The sequence below is a fragment of the Cryptomeria japonica genome, chromosome 6 (genome assembly GCF_030272615.1).
Source record: "Cryptomeria japonica chromosome 6, Sugi_1.0, whole genome shotgun sequence".
Taxonomy (NCBI): Eukaryota; Viridiplantae; Streptophyta; class Pinopsida; order Cupressales; family Cupressaceae; genus Cryptomeria; species Cryptomeria japonica.
The window spans coordinates 215,163,490-215,177,659 of record NC_081410.1 but is presented as its reverse complement, the minus strand read 5'-3'; the positions used below and the strand labels follow the sequence as shown (position 1 = coordinate 215,177,659).

The following is a 14,170-nucleotide window of genomic DNA, read 5'->3' as shown; positions in this document are numbered from 1 at the left end:
GATATCCATCAAGATAGTTAAATTGATAATTGTAAAATCGTCACCTTACAATATCAATTTGAAACAAGTGTTCATTATTGAAAAGTCGTCACCCTTCAATAATGTTCACAGAAGGCCCATGCAGTCATGGAGTCACACACATGACAAATAAAAGAGTTTACACACTAAACATCTTTAAATATATTAGTATATCAAAATAAATGAGACTCTTTCTCAAAATTAAATAACATGTTCAACCATACCAAGTTTATCTCTAAAGTGTTCAATCTTGATCCTGAAGAGAGGCTTGGTAAGAATGTCTACAATCTGATCACCTGTACTAATATAATTCAATCGGATCACATTCCTTTCCACCATATCTCGAACATAGTGATAAGGAATCTCAATGTGTTTAGACGGTAGACCTGTCATGAAATACTGGATCCATTGAAAGCTTGATGCAACTCTGATTGTCACAGTAGATGAAAGTAGGATTTAAGGGCAGACCAAACAGTCCTACAAGCAATTTTCGGAGCCATACAACTTCTCTTGCTCCCATGAAGGCTGCAATGTATTTAGCTTCTGTAAAACTCTGAGCAACTGAAGACTATTTTCTACATATCCATGAGATCATTCCTGATCCTAAACTGAAGCAACATGCTAATGTGCTTTTCCCGTCAACTATGCTTCCAGCCTGATCAGAATCAGTGAATCCATGTAGGTCAAGTTCTACATGTTTATATTTCAAACCAGAACCAATAGTTCCTCGAAGATATCTCAGAATATGCTTTGCAGCAACAAGATGTATTTCCCTGGGTTCACACATGAACTGACTTAGTGCATTTACAGCATAACATATATCAGGTCTTGTGTTTACCTAATACATCAGAGATCCAATAATCTGTCTGTAGAGTGTAGGATCTGCAAACTCTAATTCTGCAATTGTTTCCTTTAGCTTGTGCAGATTTGTCTCCATAGGTGTGGTCATGGATCTACAATCCAACATTCTAAATCTCTTGAGTATATCAATGGTGTATTTTCCTTGATTAAGGATTATACCATCTACCTACTGCCAAACTTCAAATCCAAGGAAGTAGTGAAGAATTCCTAAATCTTTCATATCAAACTCAAAGGCTAATTCTTTCTTACATTGAGAAATACAATTATCCTCTCCTATGATTAGTAGATCATCAACATAAAGAATAAGAATTAATAATTCACCATTGATTACCTTGTAGTAGAGATTTGGATCTGCTTCATTCTTGAAAAACCCTAATTCCAAGAGATAATGATCAATTCTTTCATACCATGCTCTAGGGGCCTGTTTCAATCCATAAAAAGCTTTCTTTAATCTACAGACATGTGATTCAGCCTTATGAATCATAAAACCTTCAGGTTGCTCCAAATAAACTTCTTCTTCAATCTTACCATTCAGAAAAGCAGTCTTGACATCCATTTGATTGACTTTCCATCCTTTAGATGCTGCAATAGCCAAAACTGCTCAGACAGAAGTGTATCTAGCAACAAGAGCAAATGTCTCTTCATAGTCAATACCTTCTTTCTGTGAGAAACCTCTGGCAACAAACCTTGCTTTGTGCTTCTCAATGCTGCCATCTGCTGCATGTTTGATTTTGAAGAGCCATTTAGAAGATACCACAGATTGGCACAATATCCCAGACATCATTTTTCAGAATTGACTAATACTCTTCTGACATAGCATCTTTCCAAACTTGATGCTTGAGCGCATCTCCAACACAGGAAGGTTTTGCATCAATGATCTCACTCATCAAGGCAGTATAACTGGAAAATAGGTTAGGTCTCTTACTTTCTTTGAAGGTCCCCTTTGGAGCAGCATAATTTTCAGCTTCTTGAAGCATCTTTTTAGCCCAAACTGGTCTCTTCCTAGTTTCGAGATAATTTTCTTCTAAAGGTAAGCCTTGAACTTCATGTTCAACATCTTCAGGGGTGGAATCCTCATCCAAGCTTGTAGGAGGATCTTGGTATTCTAATTCATTAGAGCTTTTGGACCTCCTGAATGCTATGTCTTCCTCAAAGATGACATCTCTACTTAGTTCAATTTGTCTTTGACCAGGTATGTATATTCTGTAGGCTTTAGAGGTTTCACTGTACCCAACAAATACTCCTTTCTTTCCAAAAGGTTCTAACTTTGACCTCTTTTCTTTGGGGACATGAATATAGACTGGACACCCAAAGATCCGGAAATGACTTATGTCAGGTTTGTTGCCAGTAAAGGCTTCTTCAGGGGTTTTATTGTCAAGAAGAGAATGAGGACATCTATTTTGAATGTACACAGCTGTCCTAGATGCTTCAGCCCAAAATGAGGTTTCTATATTTTGGTCAAACAACATAGCCCTAGCAGCTTCTACTATAGTCCTATTCTTTCTTTCAACTACCCCATTTTGTTGTGGGTTATAAGGTACAGTTAACTCCCTCTTAATCCCAGCATTTATACAATAATCTTTAAACATATCAGAAGTGTATTCCCCCCCACTGTCTGTTCTTAAGATTATGATTTTCTTACCTGTCATATTTTCTGCAAGAGCTTTGAATTCCTTAAATTTAGAAAGGATTTATTCAGACTCTTTGTACCTTAGAAAATATATCCAGGTCTTCCAAGAATAATCATCTACAAATATTACATAATATAAAAATCCCCCTAATGAGGGTATAGACATGGGTCCACATAAATCAGAATGAACTAATTCTAATACATTTTTGGATTTACTGTTGCTAGAATTAAAAGAGCCTTTAGTATTCTTTCCCAAGGCACACCCTTTGCAGGCTCCTTCAGATTTTTGACTTAGCTTGGGTAAGCCGATCACCATCTTCTCTATCTTAGGTAGGGCATGGAAATGAAGGTGCCCTAATCTTATGTGCTAAAGTTCATTCGAATCTGGAGTCTTATGAATCAAGGCTAGAGGTGGAGTGGTGCAAAGTCTGTAGAGGCTCCCTTGTCTTACTCCAATGGTGTGGGCTTTCTTGATGGTGGAGTTCTTTGGCCAAGCAAGTACCTTTCCTTCCATAAAGGTTAATCTGTAACCCTTATCTTCAAGTGCAGAAACTGAGACAAGGTTTCTCTTTATACCTGGTACAAATAGAACTCCAGTCAGTTGTAGGGATATGCCTGACTTTAGGTTGATATTGCAGGTTCCTATTCCCATAATTGGATAGTTTGAGTCATCACCAATTGTCACTTCTTCATTTGAACTTTCCACAAGTGTATCTAGGTGCTCACGAAATCCAGTGATGTGTCGAGATGCTCCGCTGTCAATCACCCATGTGTTGAAACTGGAGGTGACTTGACTAGAGAGGGTTGAGTAGAAGACTAGCTTCTTGGAATTACTCCCTTTCTTAATTTCTGCCATTGAAGCTTGTTGTTTGATCTTGTCTGGACACTTCATTGCATAGTGCCCATATTGGTCACATCTAAAACATTGTACTTCAAAAATGTCTCTCTTCTTCTTTGAAGACCTCTTCCCATTTGAGTTGTTGTCCCTCTTTCTCTTAAAGTTCTTTTCTTTCTTGTGCGAATTAGAGTTTAGAACTTGAATGTCTTCATTACCATTGTTTTGTTTTATTCCTCTTGTGACAAGCCGAGATTCCTCTTGAATGCAATCGGTCTTCATTGCATAGTGCCCATATTGGTCACATCTAAAACATTGTACTTCAAAAATGTCTCTCTTCTTCTTTGAAGACCTCTTCCCATTTGAGTTGTTGTCCGTCTTTCTCTTAAAGTTCTTCTTTTCTTTCTTGTGCGAATTAGAGTTTAGAACTTGAATGTCTTCATTACCATTGTTTTGTTTTATTCCTCTTGTGACAAGCCGAGATTCCTCTTGAATGCAATCGGTTTTCAATCTATCAAACTTAGGACATTTAGAACGAGCACTGATTCCTTGAATGAACGATTCCCATGGGGTAGGAAGCCCATTTAGGGCCATCATAGCAAGTTCTTTGTTGTCTACTAGATGGCCAATAGTGGATAGTTGATCCTTAAGCTCAGTGATCCTCAAGAAATAGGATGTAACTGTTTCTCCTTTATTCGTCTTTATATGGTGTAGTTGATTCTTTAGGGTGAGAGCTCTGCTAGTGTTGTTGATTTCATAAATGTCAGCTACTGCTTTGAACATCTGAAAGGCCGTCTCATATTTAGAAATAACTGGTACAATGTGGTCTCTTACTGAATCCACAATTATCTTAAGGGCCTTCTCACTGTCCTTGCTCCATTGAATTTTCTCTGTATCATCAGAAGGTTCAGGAATTTCACTTTTGACATGGGAGTCAATTTTATTTTCTTTCAAAACAAGCATGATCCTGAATTTCCAAGATACAAAATTTGATGCTCCATCTAATCTATCTTCAAACCTAACTCCGGTTTGCATTAGGATTATGGGAATGTGATCTTAGTAAGAGCCTGGTGAAAGTTTATGAGATCATTACAAATTTTAATATGATCTTCCTTAACTTCACTCAGATACCATGTTAAGTTCTTTCAAAATTCTGTGATCAAAATAGAAGAGATGGAGGTATGATCTGGAAGTTGTATTTTATCTGCTATAGCGTGTTTTAAAGATGCACCACACTTATCAATTTCGGTGTGTGCATCCTCCTCAATGTAAGCATGCTATATAAGTGGATGAGGGGTTACATAGTGAAGAGATATGTCTTCCCACGTGGGAAGACACATCTCTTCCCTACGTACCTCTCACCATAGTATATAAACTAGTCACCATTTACTTACCTGATCAGAAGGAGTGCGACTTGTTTGAGAATCGCTTTACCACCCGATACCATGAACAGTGTAACCGTTGGTCAAACGTGATAAGTTAACTTTTATTTATCATTAGTTAGCGTTAACATATTAGTATATGTAATCAAATTAATATATATATCGGAAGCATGAAATAGTACGACCGACATTACAAAATTAACAATTATAATAATATCAATAAAATCACAACCTTTGTGATATCAATGTCGGCCTATGGATTTCGACGACAACTACAATAAAATCAACACTTTTATAACTTTTTGAAGCAATAAAATATTACTTTTTTCCTTATTCACTCTGAAACTCCATTTATAAAATAAATAATTGACTTTATGAAGCATTTTTCACCTTTTCGAGGAATAATAATGCTTCCTCGTGAATAAAGTCCCTTTTCCAAGGTGTCCATTAAAAATAACTTTTCAACACCTTTAAGCTGAGCTATTACACTTAGTTGTCACTTTTATTATTTCCAACATTAGACAACTGAAGTAAAATATTAATTAAATAACTCAATAATATCTCCAAGTCACAGAAAGCACCCAAATGATATAACTTTGCAATTTTGATTATACCAAAGTGGTATTGAAGACTAGGGACAATGATCACAGGCAACTAGGCAACTTTCTAAAAATATGTACTCCTAGAAGTTTGGAGAACCCAAAAGGTCGTAAATCAATTCCGAAAGCATCAAAGGGCTCCATCTAACCAATTGAACTCAAACCCAAGAACAATTGATTTGTAAGACTGGTCAAAAGCTTCTCCAAGAATGTTGACTTTCTCTCTAACTAACCAATTTGCCTCCGAAATACTTGGAAACTAGCAAACTATGCACAAATTGGTTAAGCACCAAAAGGGGGCATTACATATGTAGATTTTTTGATCATGATTCATCATTCGTCTATTACTAGGTTAGACTTATAGTTTCATGGGTGTTGGGGGGCAACATACCCAACAAGGTCAAGAGACAGCAACCCTTATGGAGGCTTGCAGGAAACACCCCTTACAAGATCCGAGGGCAATGCGTCTAGCCCATTCCCCAACCATCAAGCCCATATTAACATATTCGAAACCACACAACCTCAATGAAAAACACCATTTTCATATTTTTTTACAGATCTAAGGGCCATGTCATAAACAAACAAGCATTGAAAGGTTGTAAGTTTTTTTTTCCTAGACGTCCCCTGCCCATCCTGGGAACAGCTAGACATCCCTTAGTGTACTCTGCAATTTTTTGAAGTCTCAAGGATGTTTCCTAAATTTTGACAAAAAAGGGGACAGAGAGGGGACATTTTCTAGGCAAGGGACACATCCCAATGGAGCATTGATTTTTTCTAATATAGTATATTGTATCCATACTTGGCCAATAATTCCTTCTCTACTTCCGCAATTGACTTTGTATTTGCCATTGCTTTTTGACCCAATGACCCACCTAACATGTATTCTAACTAGGTTTTGTTGATGTGTTTTTTATGCACCTCGAACACAAAATAAAATACCAAGGTATTCTATCCTCTCTTGAACAAAGAAACCTCATATGATATACAACGTGATCAAATGAGATGACTCCAAGGTTTACAATGTGAACCACGCGACTTAAATGTTGTGGGTAGACTCAGTGAAATTGATGTGATTTTGTTGGAATCACAAGGGGACTTACGTTTATGAGCACTTGGAATGTGGAACTAACTAACTTGCTTGGAAAATAAATGGCAAAAGAGATAACGGTTTAGCAAGCCTATACTACTCTTAAGAACAATAATAACAACAGATGATACTTAGACAAACTCCCTCAAACCAAGCTTCGCTTCGCCATTAGGAACAACTACGCAAACTCGATGCAATCTTCTCAGGAAATGGAAGATTTTCATATTGCAAACACATCACTCAAATCCCCAATACTAGCGCAACTTGAACAAGTATCCACAATCGAACTTAGCATAATGATGAGGTTCAAGCTAACTTTACGCTGTGACTTACAATCAGCAAACCACTGAAAGTATGAACCAAGGAATTCATCACAATATCTTCATAAGCATCCACCATAATCAATGAACTCTAATTAATCTATGAGAAGTAGAGACCATGCAACAATTTGAAATAGCACACCAAAATCCACCATATATTCAATGAGAATAGTATGTTTATTACAACAAACCTTGGCAACAATCTCCAAACCTCCTACTCTACTTGCTATCTTCTTCTGCTACTAACTATTCTCTAACTATTATTAACCTTTACAAATGAGAAGGCTAGGCCTTTCATAGCTCTTCCATTACAAATGAATGGCCTGGATCTAATCCAAATCAATAGCCAAGATTACAAGATGAAACCCTAATTAGGGTTTGTTACAACAAACTACCTTCAACCAATGAAATAATTACATTGAATTGGACATGTCCTTTGATTTCTGACCAATGAGAATTGAGGTTAGGTAGATAAAATAATAATTAATGAATCACCGTGTGTCGTTTGCTCCATGTTTAAATGACTCAAGTTCAATGCATCTGGACACGCTACTGTGGCACAACCTGATTGGATTGATGATTAGTAGGATGCCACCTCAACCGCACATGTAGATTATCATAAGGTGTTTGTGATAGAGCAATATCTCTTGATACTCAACATTTTGAAGCTTGATGCGATGGATCATATTCCCAAATTTCATCATCTTTGGTGATCAAGCTTTCTAACTTTAATTTACTCTTTTGAAACTATCACCATTCCAACTAGCAATTTGACAACTCTTGACAATTTTGACAACTTTTCAATTGTTGCTCTTCAATGATCATTCTCAACATTGTGGAGCAAGACTTGCATATGTAAGACTTACAAATCCTAACAGAATCGCAAGAAGATTTTCAACTCCAACATTTAAACTAAGACTATTGCCAAACTATGCAAACTAACAAAACAGGTCCCCATTTGCAACAAAGCGATATGTGAAAACATCACAACAAGTTCCTCACACCTTTTCCCTACAATGATCAAGGTTGTGACCACATTGTCCCAATATGGGCATATTGCCATGTTGAACACAAAGTTGTACTACCAAAATTTGCACAAACAATGTCTACCTCGTAATGCTTGTACTTCTTCCAACTTGTTCCTTCAAGTGAATACTACAAACCTAAAGTGTTATGTGGCATAAAATAGTTTTACATGCAACTATAGCTCAAGGAAGTGCACATACTCGTGAACCACAACAAGAGCCCATAATCTATGTCCCTATATCTTCCTCTTATTCTAACAACACATTGGGATTCGTTACTAGTTCAATGGTTGTTTTTGCCCTCGCCTCCTCCAAACTTTTTTGCTCAAACAAAGATAAGGTTGCATTTATTATCCTCTCAACTTTTGATCAAACATTCAAGCACAATTAGATGTCACGGCTAGGTATCTATACAAGGTGGTATTTGAGGCAATCGATACCTCCACTCATCTTTAGCCCACAATATTTGCAAATGACCATCCCCATAGTTGGTCCCAATACATTAAGTTGTCGGTTCAAGTTCAAGTTCAAGAACCCAATTCGTCGATTCAACAAAATTTTGAAAATGGGTTTTGGATTTGTTGGGTACATTAGTACAAAAACAATGTAAAAATATATATTATATATAATATTATATTAATATATAATAATATAATATATCTATTATATTATATAATAATATTTATTATAATGTAGTAAATATTATAATATAATATATATTACTTAAAATTTAAATGTATCAAATATAAAAGTTATTAACATAAAATATATGAAATATTAAAACATTAATATAAAATATATAAATATAATTTATGAAATATAAAAATTATTACTATAAATATTAAACAAATGTCAGATAGTCCAGATGAATGTTATTGAAGAACCATAACATTGAAAAACTAATATCATTACAACCATAGAAAATGAAATACCTAGAACCCAACCTCTCCTAACCGATGGAATCTATGGTTCTAGGTGTGATTCAAAAAGATTTCTAGCTTTACCACCTTGCAACAATAGCATAAGCAAACGAAAACAAGAAATTTACCTGCAGGAAATAGAAGAATATTATATGCGTAGAAAATATTACAATATCATTACAATAGAGGAGGGGAGAAATGCAGGAGGGAGAGGAATTTTGAGATGCCTTTCACAATTTTGAGATTTGTTGCACCATCATTCACGAAGATACAAGTATTGACAAATTTAGTGAACCTAAGCGTACCAGCTCTATACCGGAACATGGTTTGAACTGAACTGAGACCAAGGGGTCAAGAGGAAGAACCCGGTTATGTAACTATTACACCATGCTTCCAAATGGTGTCATTTCCATCACAATTTCCACTAATTCCATTTGGGTGTAATTGAAAACTATAAACAAATTTAATTGTTGTGAATTCTAACATTGAAAAAAATTTAAAAATTACAAAACCATGATTTGAAAAAAATTAAATGCCAAAACCCATATATTAATTTTAAATAGGATGGATGTGAAACAAATTTGGAATTGAAATCCTCACATTATAAAGGAAATGCATAAGAAGTTTAATGCTAATGCTAGAAAAAAAAAAGGAAAAAACAAAAACATACATGAAAATTTGCAAAAACTAATGAAAATTTCTCTCCTTCAATCACTTCAATCATAATCCCAACGAGATCAAATGCAGTTGTGAATTAAAAAAGAGTGAACGCAATAAATAAACGTACTTTCAACATTTCATGCATGTTTATAGCACGTATGCAATTTGTTTGGTGTGTTTAAATCAGAGATTAGAAAATCGCCCAAAAATCGCCAAACTCGGTGAGTCCAAGTCCGAGACATGCTCGCCGAGTCTCTGGAACTCGGACTCGGGCTTGGCCGAGTCTCGCCGAGTTGGTGAGTTTGGAAAAAACTCACCAAACTCGGCGAGTCCTGAGCCTCAAACTCGGTCGGCGTCCATGCATAAACAAAGACAAAAAAAAAACATTTTTAATAGATTCTTGAAGTTTGTTTTTTTTGTTTAGTTATCTCTAACCCCTAAAAGTGAACTTCATTTCATTCGCTTGCAAAAATAGGAGGAGTAAAGGGAGTTGGGAAGAAAAACAAGGGTGCATAGAAGAAAAACCAGCAAGGAGGAAGCTCAAGTTTTCTTCAATTTATCACATTGGGGCTGCATTGTGTTTGGACTTGGTGCATCAAGAGTTGGATAGGAAGAGTTTGCAGCTCATTTCAAGCTTTTTGTAACAGGTGAGATTGTTTTTTTGAAGATTTTTTTGTTTCTTGTTTCTTGTATGCAAAAAATCCATTTTCTATTCATTTATTTTGAAAGTTTTACATTTTCTTCCTAAATCTTTTGTATGTTTGTAACTTAGTATGTAGCATGTAGTATGCAGTTGTACTATGTAGGGTTGTATGTAGGGTTTGTAAATTTTATTTTTTTTAAAGTAGGGTTTGACAAACCCTACAATTTTTTTTTAAAAAAATTTACAAACCCTACCTTAGTTTTTTTGAATATATGTATTAATTTCATTTTGTATTTGTAATGTTTTATTGCAGCAAACTTCACTTTATTATTTGCCTCAACTTCAAGTATCACAAAACTATCCTACAATGTCTACTTCAGCTTCTAGACCCCCCATTAGAAAGGACCCTGCTTGGAAATATCATGAGGATTTTCCAGGGCAAGGAAAGGGGCAAACAAAATATACATTTTGCAAAATAATATTCCATGGAGGTATATATAAACTGAAATACCATATTTCTAGTGTGCATGGACATGATGTCGAACCATGCCTAAAAGCACTCCCTGAGGTCGTACATGAATGTTATGTAATGGTTGAGGAAATTGAAAGGAAAAAGAAACAAAAGGAGGATCGAGCGGCCATTGGGAGAGAGGCAACTTTAGGAAGAGGGACACAGTTAGGTTGTGTTGGAGGCCCTTCTTCCTTACCTTCATATCGTCCCACTCAATTTGCTACTGCTGGTGCTTCCGCTTCTACTTCTATAAGTGGCAGTGCCACCGCCACTTCTCATGCTCCTAGCACTAGTAGTTGTAGTGGGAGTGTTAGCATTGGACCTAGGATTCATAAATCTAGGTTGGATACCTTCTTTGTGCCTCGCACTACTCCTGGGTCCCAACAGTCGCTTGAAGGCATGGGTTGGAACAAGGAGGTCCATGATGCCGCTAAAATGACAGTTGCCAGGTTTTGGACCTACAGCAGTATTCCATTCTTTGCAGCCAGGTGAATGTTTTATAACTTTTATGTTTGATTGTTTTAATTTTTATACTTAACTTATCTTATTGAATTTATTTGTGACAAGTCTCCTTATTGGCAAGAAATGGTTGATGCCCTTACCATATGCGGAGCGGGGTTCAAAGCCCCTACTGAGAGTGATTTGAGGGGACCCATTTTGTCTCAATTGGTGAATGATGTGAAGAAGGATTTAGATGAACAACAATAGATATGGAGCACTAAAGGTTGCACCATCATGACTGATGGTTGGACGAATAGGAGAAATAGAACTCTTCTTAATTTTCTTCTTTCTTCCGCAGGTGATTGATTAATTTTAGTTTCATATAGTCTTTAATTTTTTATTTTTTATCTAATGGTTTATTGAATGATCATTGACCTAGCTTTATTTTTTTATTTCAAGGGGCACCGTTTTCATCAAGTCCATTGATGTCTCCGCCCATTGCAAGAATGCCACCTACCTATGTGAGTAGATAGAGGAGGTGATTGATGAGGTGGGTGAGGAGAACGTGGTATAGGTGGTGACCAACAATGCAGCAAATTATATTGCTACAGGTAAACTTTTGATTACAAACTAATTTTGTTTGCAAATTAATTACTATTTTGTAGTTTGTACCTCCATTAATTACAATTTACAATGCAACAAATTATGATGTTGCAAGTAGACTATTGATGGAGACGCACCCATCTATAGTTTGGACTCCATCTGTTGCCCATTGCATTGACCTCATGTTGGAGGATATTGGAAAACTCCCATGGGTCAAGAGATGTGTAGAAAGGGAAAGAAATGTGTGCAAATTTGTATATAATCATTCTTGGGTGTTGGCTCTTATGAGACAATACACAGAGCAGAAGGAGTTAGCTCGTCCAGGAATCACAAGATTTGCCACAAACTTCAACACATTGCAGTCCATGCTTAGCTCTAAGTCAGCCTTGAGACGTATGATTGTTGGTGAGGAGTGGTCTTCTTCATCCTATGCTACCACCCCTGTAGGGAAAGATGTGGCAGACTGCATTTTTATGAGTGAGACTTTTGGGTCCCTTGTGATGAGATAGTGAAGGTAAATTTTTTACAAATTCTACAATTTAACTTTGTGTTTTATAACTTATTATATGTATTCTCTTATTTGCTCATTATTCTAAATTACACAATATTTTCAATTTTGCAGTTTGTTAAGGCCTTGGTGGTTTTGTTGCGAGTTGCGGATGGAGAAAAGCCCGCAATGGGCTATATATATATGAGGGCATGGATAGGGCGAAGGAGGGCATCAAATCCGTCTATGGAGGAGATGAAAGCAAGTATGGTCCCATTTGGGAGATCATTGATAGGAGATGGCATCATCAGCTTCATAGGCCCATCCATGCAGCAGCCTATTATCTGAATCCGGCATTCCGTTTTATCCCTTCTTTCAAGGCTGATGTGGAGGTCCTTAATGGGCTATACTCAATCATGGAGAAGATGGGACCTGCTGGTACTACTCAGATAGAGCTTATTCGAGAGCTACAATTGTTCTCAGATGCACAGGGGGAGACCTTCTCTCGTCCTGTCGCCAAAGATGGTAGGACAACTATGATGCCAGGTAAAAATAAATTTTAAGGCTTAATTTTAATTTTATTGTATATTGTAACTTGTTAAATGAGTTCATGAGTGAGACTGATTTTATTTATTTTTCTCATTTCAAACTCAGATCATTGGTGGAGCTTTTTTGGCCCAACAATACCAAATATTCAGAAGTTGGCCATTCGCATCTTGGGCCAACCATGCAGCACATCAGGTTGTGAGCGCAATTGGAGTATGTTTGAGCAAATACACTCCAAGAGGCGCAATAGATTATCTGTGGAGAAGATGAATAATCTCGTCTTTTTTCACTACAACCTCCGCCTAAGAATGAGAAAGAATGCATTAGTTGACATCTCTCCTATCATTCTAGATGAGGTTGATCTTGAAGCATAGTGGGCCAATGAGAGTCAGACAGATCCTGCGGTTGTCTTTAGAGATGATGACACTGATTGGATCGACCAGGTAGATATAGAGGCTGAGGCTGTAGCCATGGCAGAGGAGCAAAGAGCACGAGTAGAGATAGGAGATACTGATAGGGACAGAGATGTTCCTGATGTTGGTGAGCATGGCATGGTGTCACAGGGAGCAGCTATGGCTGCCAAATCGCCCAGGACCTACCTTAGACGCCTTCACAGGGGGCCGGGGCAAGAGGGTGCACACTCCTCTAAGCCATAGGCTCGTAGTTGTATTTACCTTTGGTATTTGTGTAAAGCATTTGATGATGATCATATGATGACATGGATTTTTTATTCCATGAGTTTTGTAATATTGTATACATTTGACAATATTTATATATTTATGTTTGTTACTTCCTTCAGCTACAATTTGCGTTTATGCTTATGCGATCGATGTATACTTGTATATGTAATCAAATGAGCCGAGTTTGATGATGTTATTGTGTCTTTAAGGTGTATTCAATAAAGGGTGCATGAAACAAGTTTTAAATCTTTAAAAATCTCTAAATTTCTTGAGTTTTTCACTTTCCCGAGTCCAGCCGAGTCTGACTCCGAGTCCCGAGTCCGAGTCTGATTCGGCCTTGCCGAGTCCAAGTCCCATTTCTTTGGTTTAAATGCACTTGTTATGCATAGGTGAGTACATGGCAGTTCCTCAACAAGTTCTAGTAAATACTAGTAGGAACTTGAAGAGTACTCACCACAGGCTCATCTACATGTAGCACAAAATTCCAAGCACAAGTCACTCAAATGCCCTTTCCACTCACAAATCACTCAGCCACCATTGCCACTCATAAGCAGAACGAGTACTGAAACCATGGCAAAGTTGACTCATGAAGAAAAATCTTATCAACCAAAGATGAGATAGAGATCCCTAACAATCACTGCTGATCAGATCTATTCTATTCTAATGTTTGTGCTAGAGGTTAAGAAAAATGCACAAGAATTAACACATTTTGCCAAGAGTTTAATTTTTATTCAGAAATGGGTTTCCATTTTATCACAGTGTTCACAAAGTATATATAGAGATTGTTATGATTCTTTGTAAAGCTTAATTCCATAAAATCAAGAGAATGATTGTTTCCATTGAATGTCTTAGATATCTAATGGCAACCTAATATAATTTCGTCATAAAACTAAACATAGAAATTCTCCCACAAATGAAAATT

General features: G+C 36.7%; 1 protein-coding gene across 4 annotated transcripts in view; it reads right to left on the bottom strand.

Moving 5' to 3' along the window:
• Positions 1–14,170, bottom strand: part of LOC131071421 (actin-related protein 7) — a 173,125-nt gene that overhangs the window by 40,303 nt on the left and 118,652 nt on the right. The gene's annotated exons all lie outside the window — the stretch shown is intronic.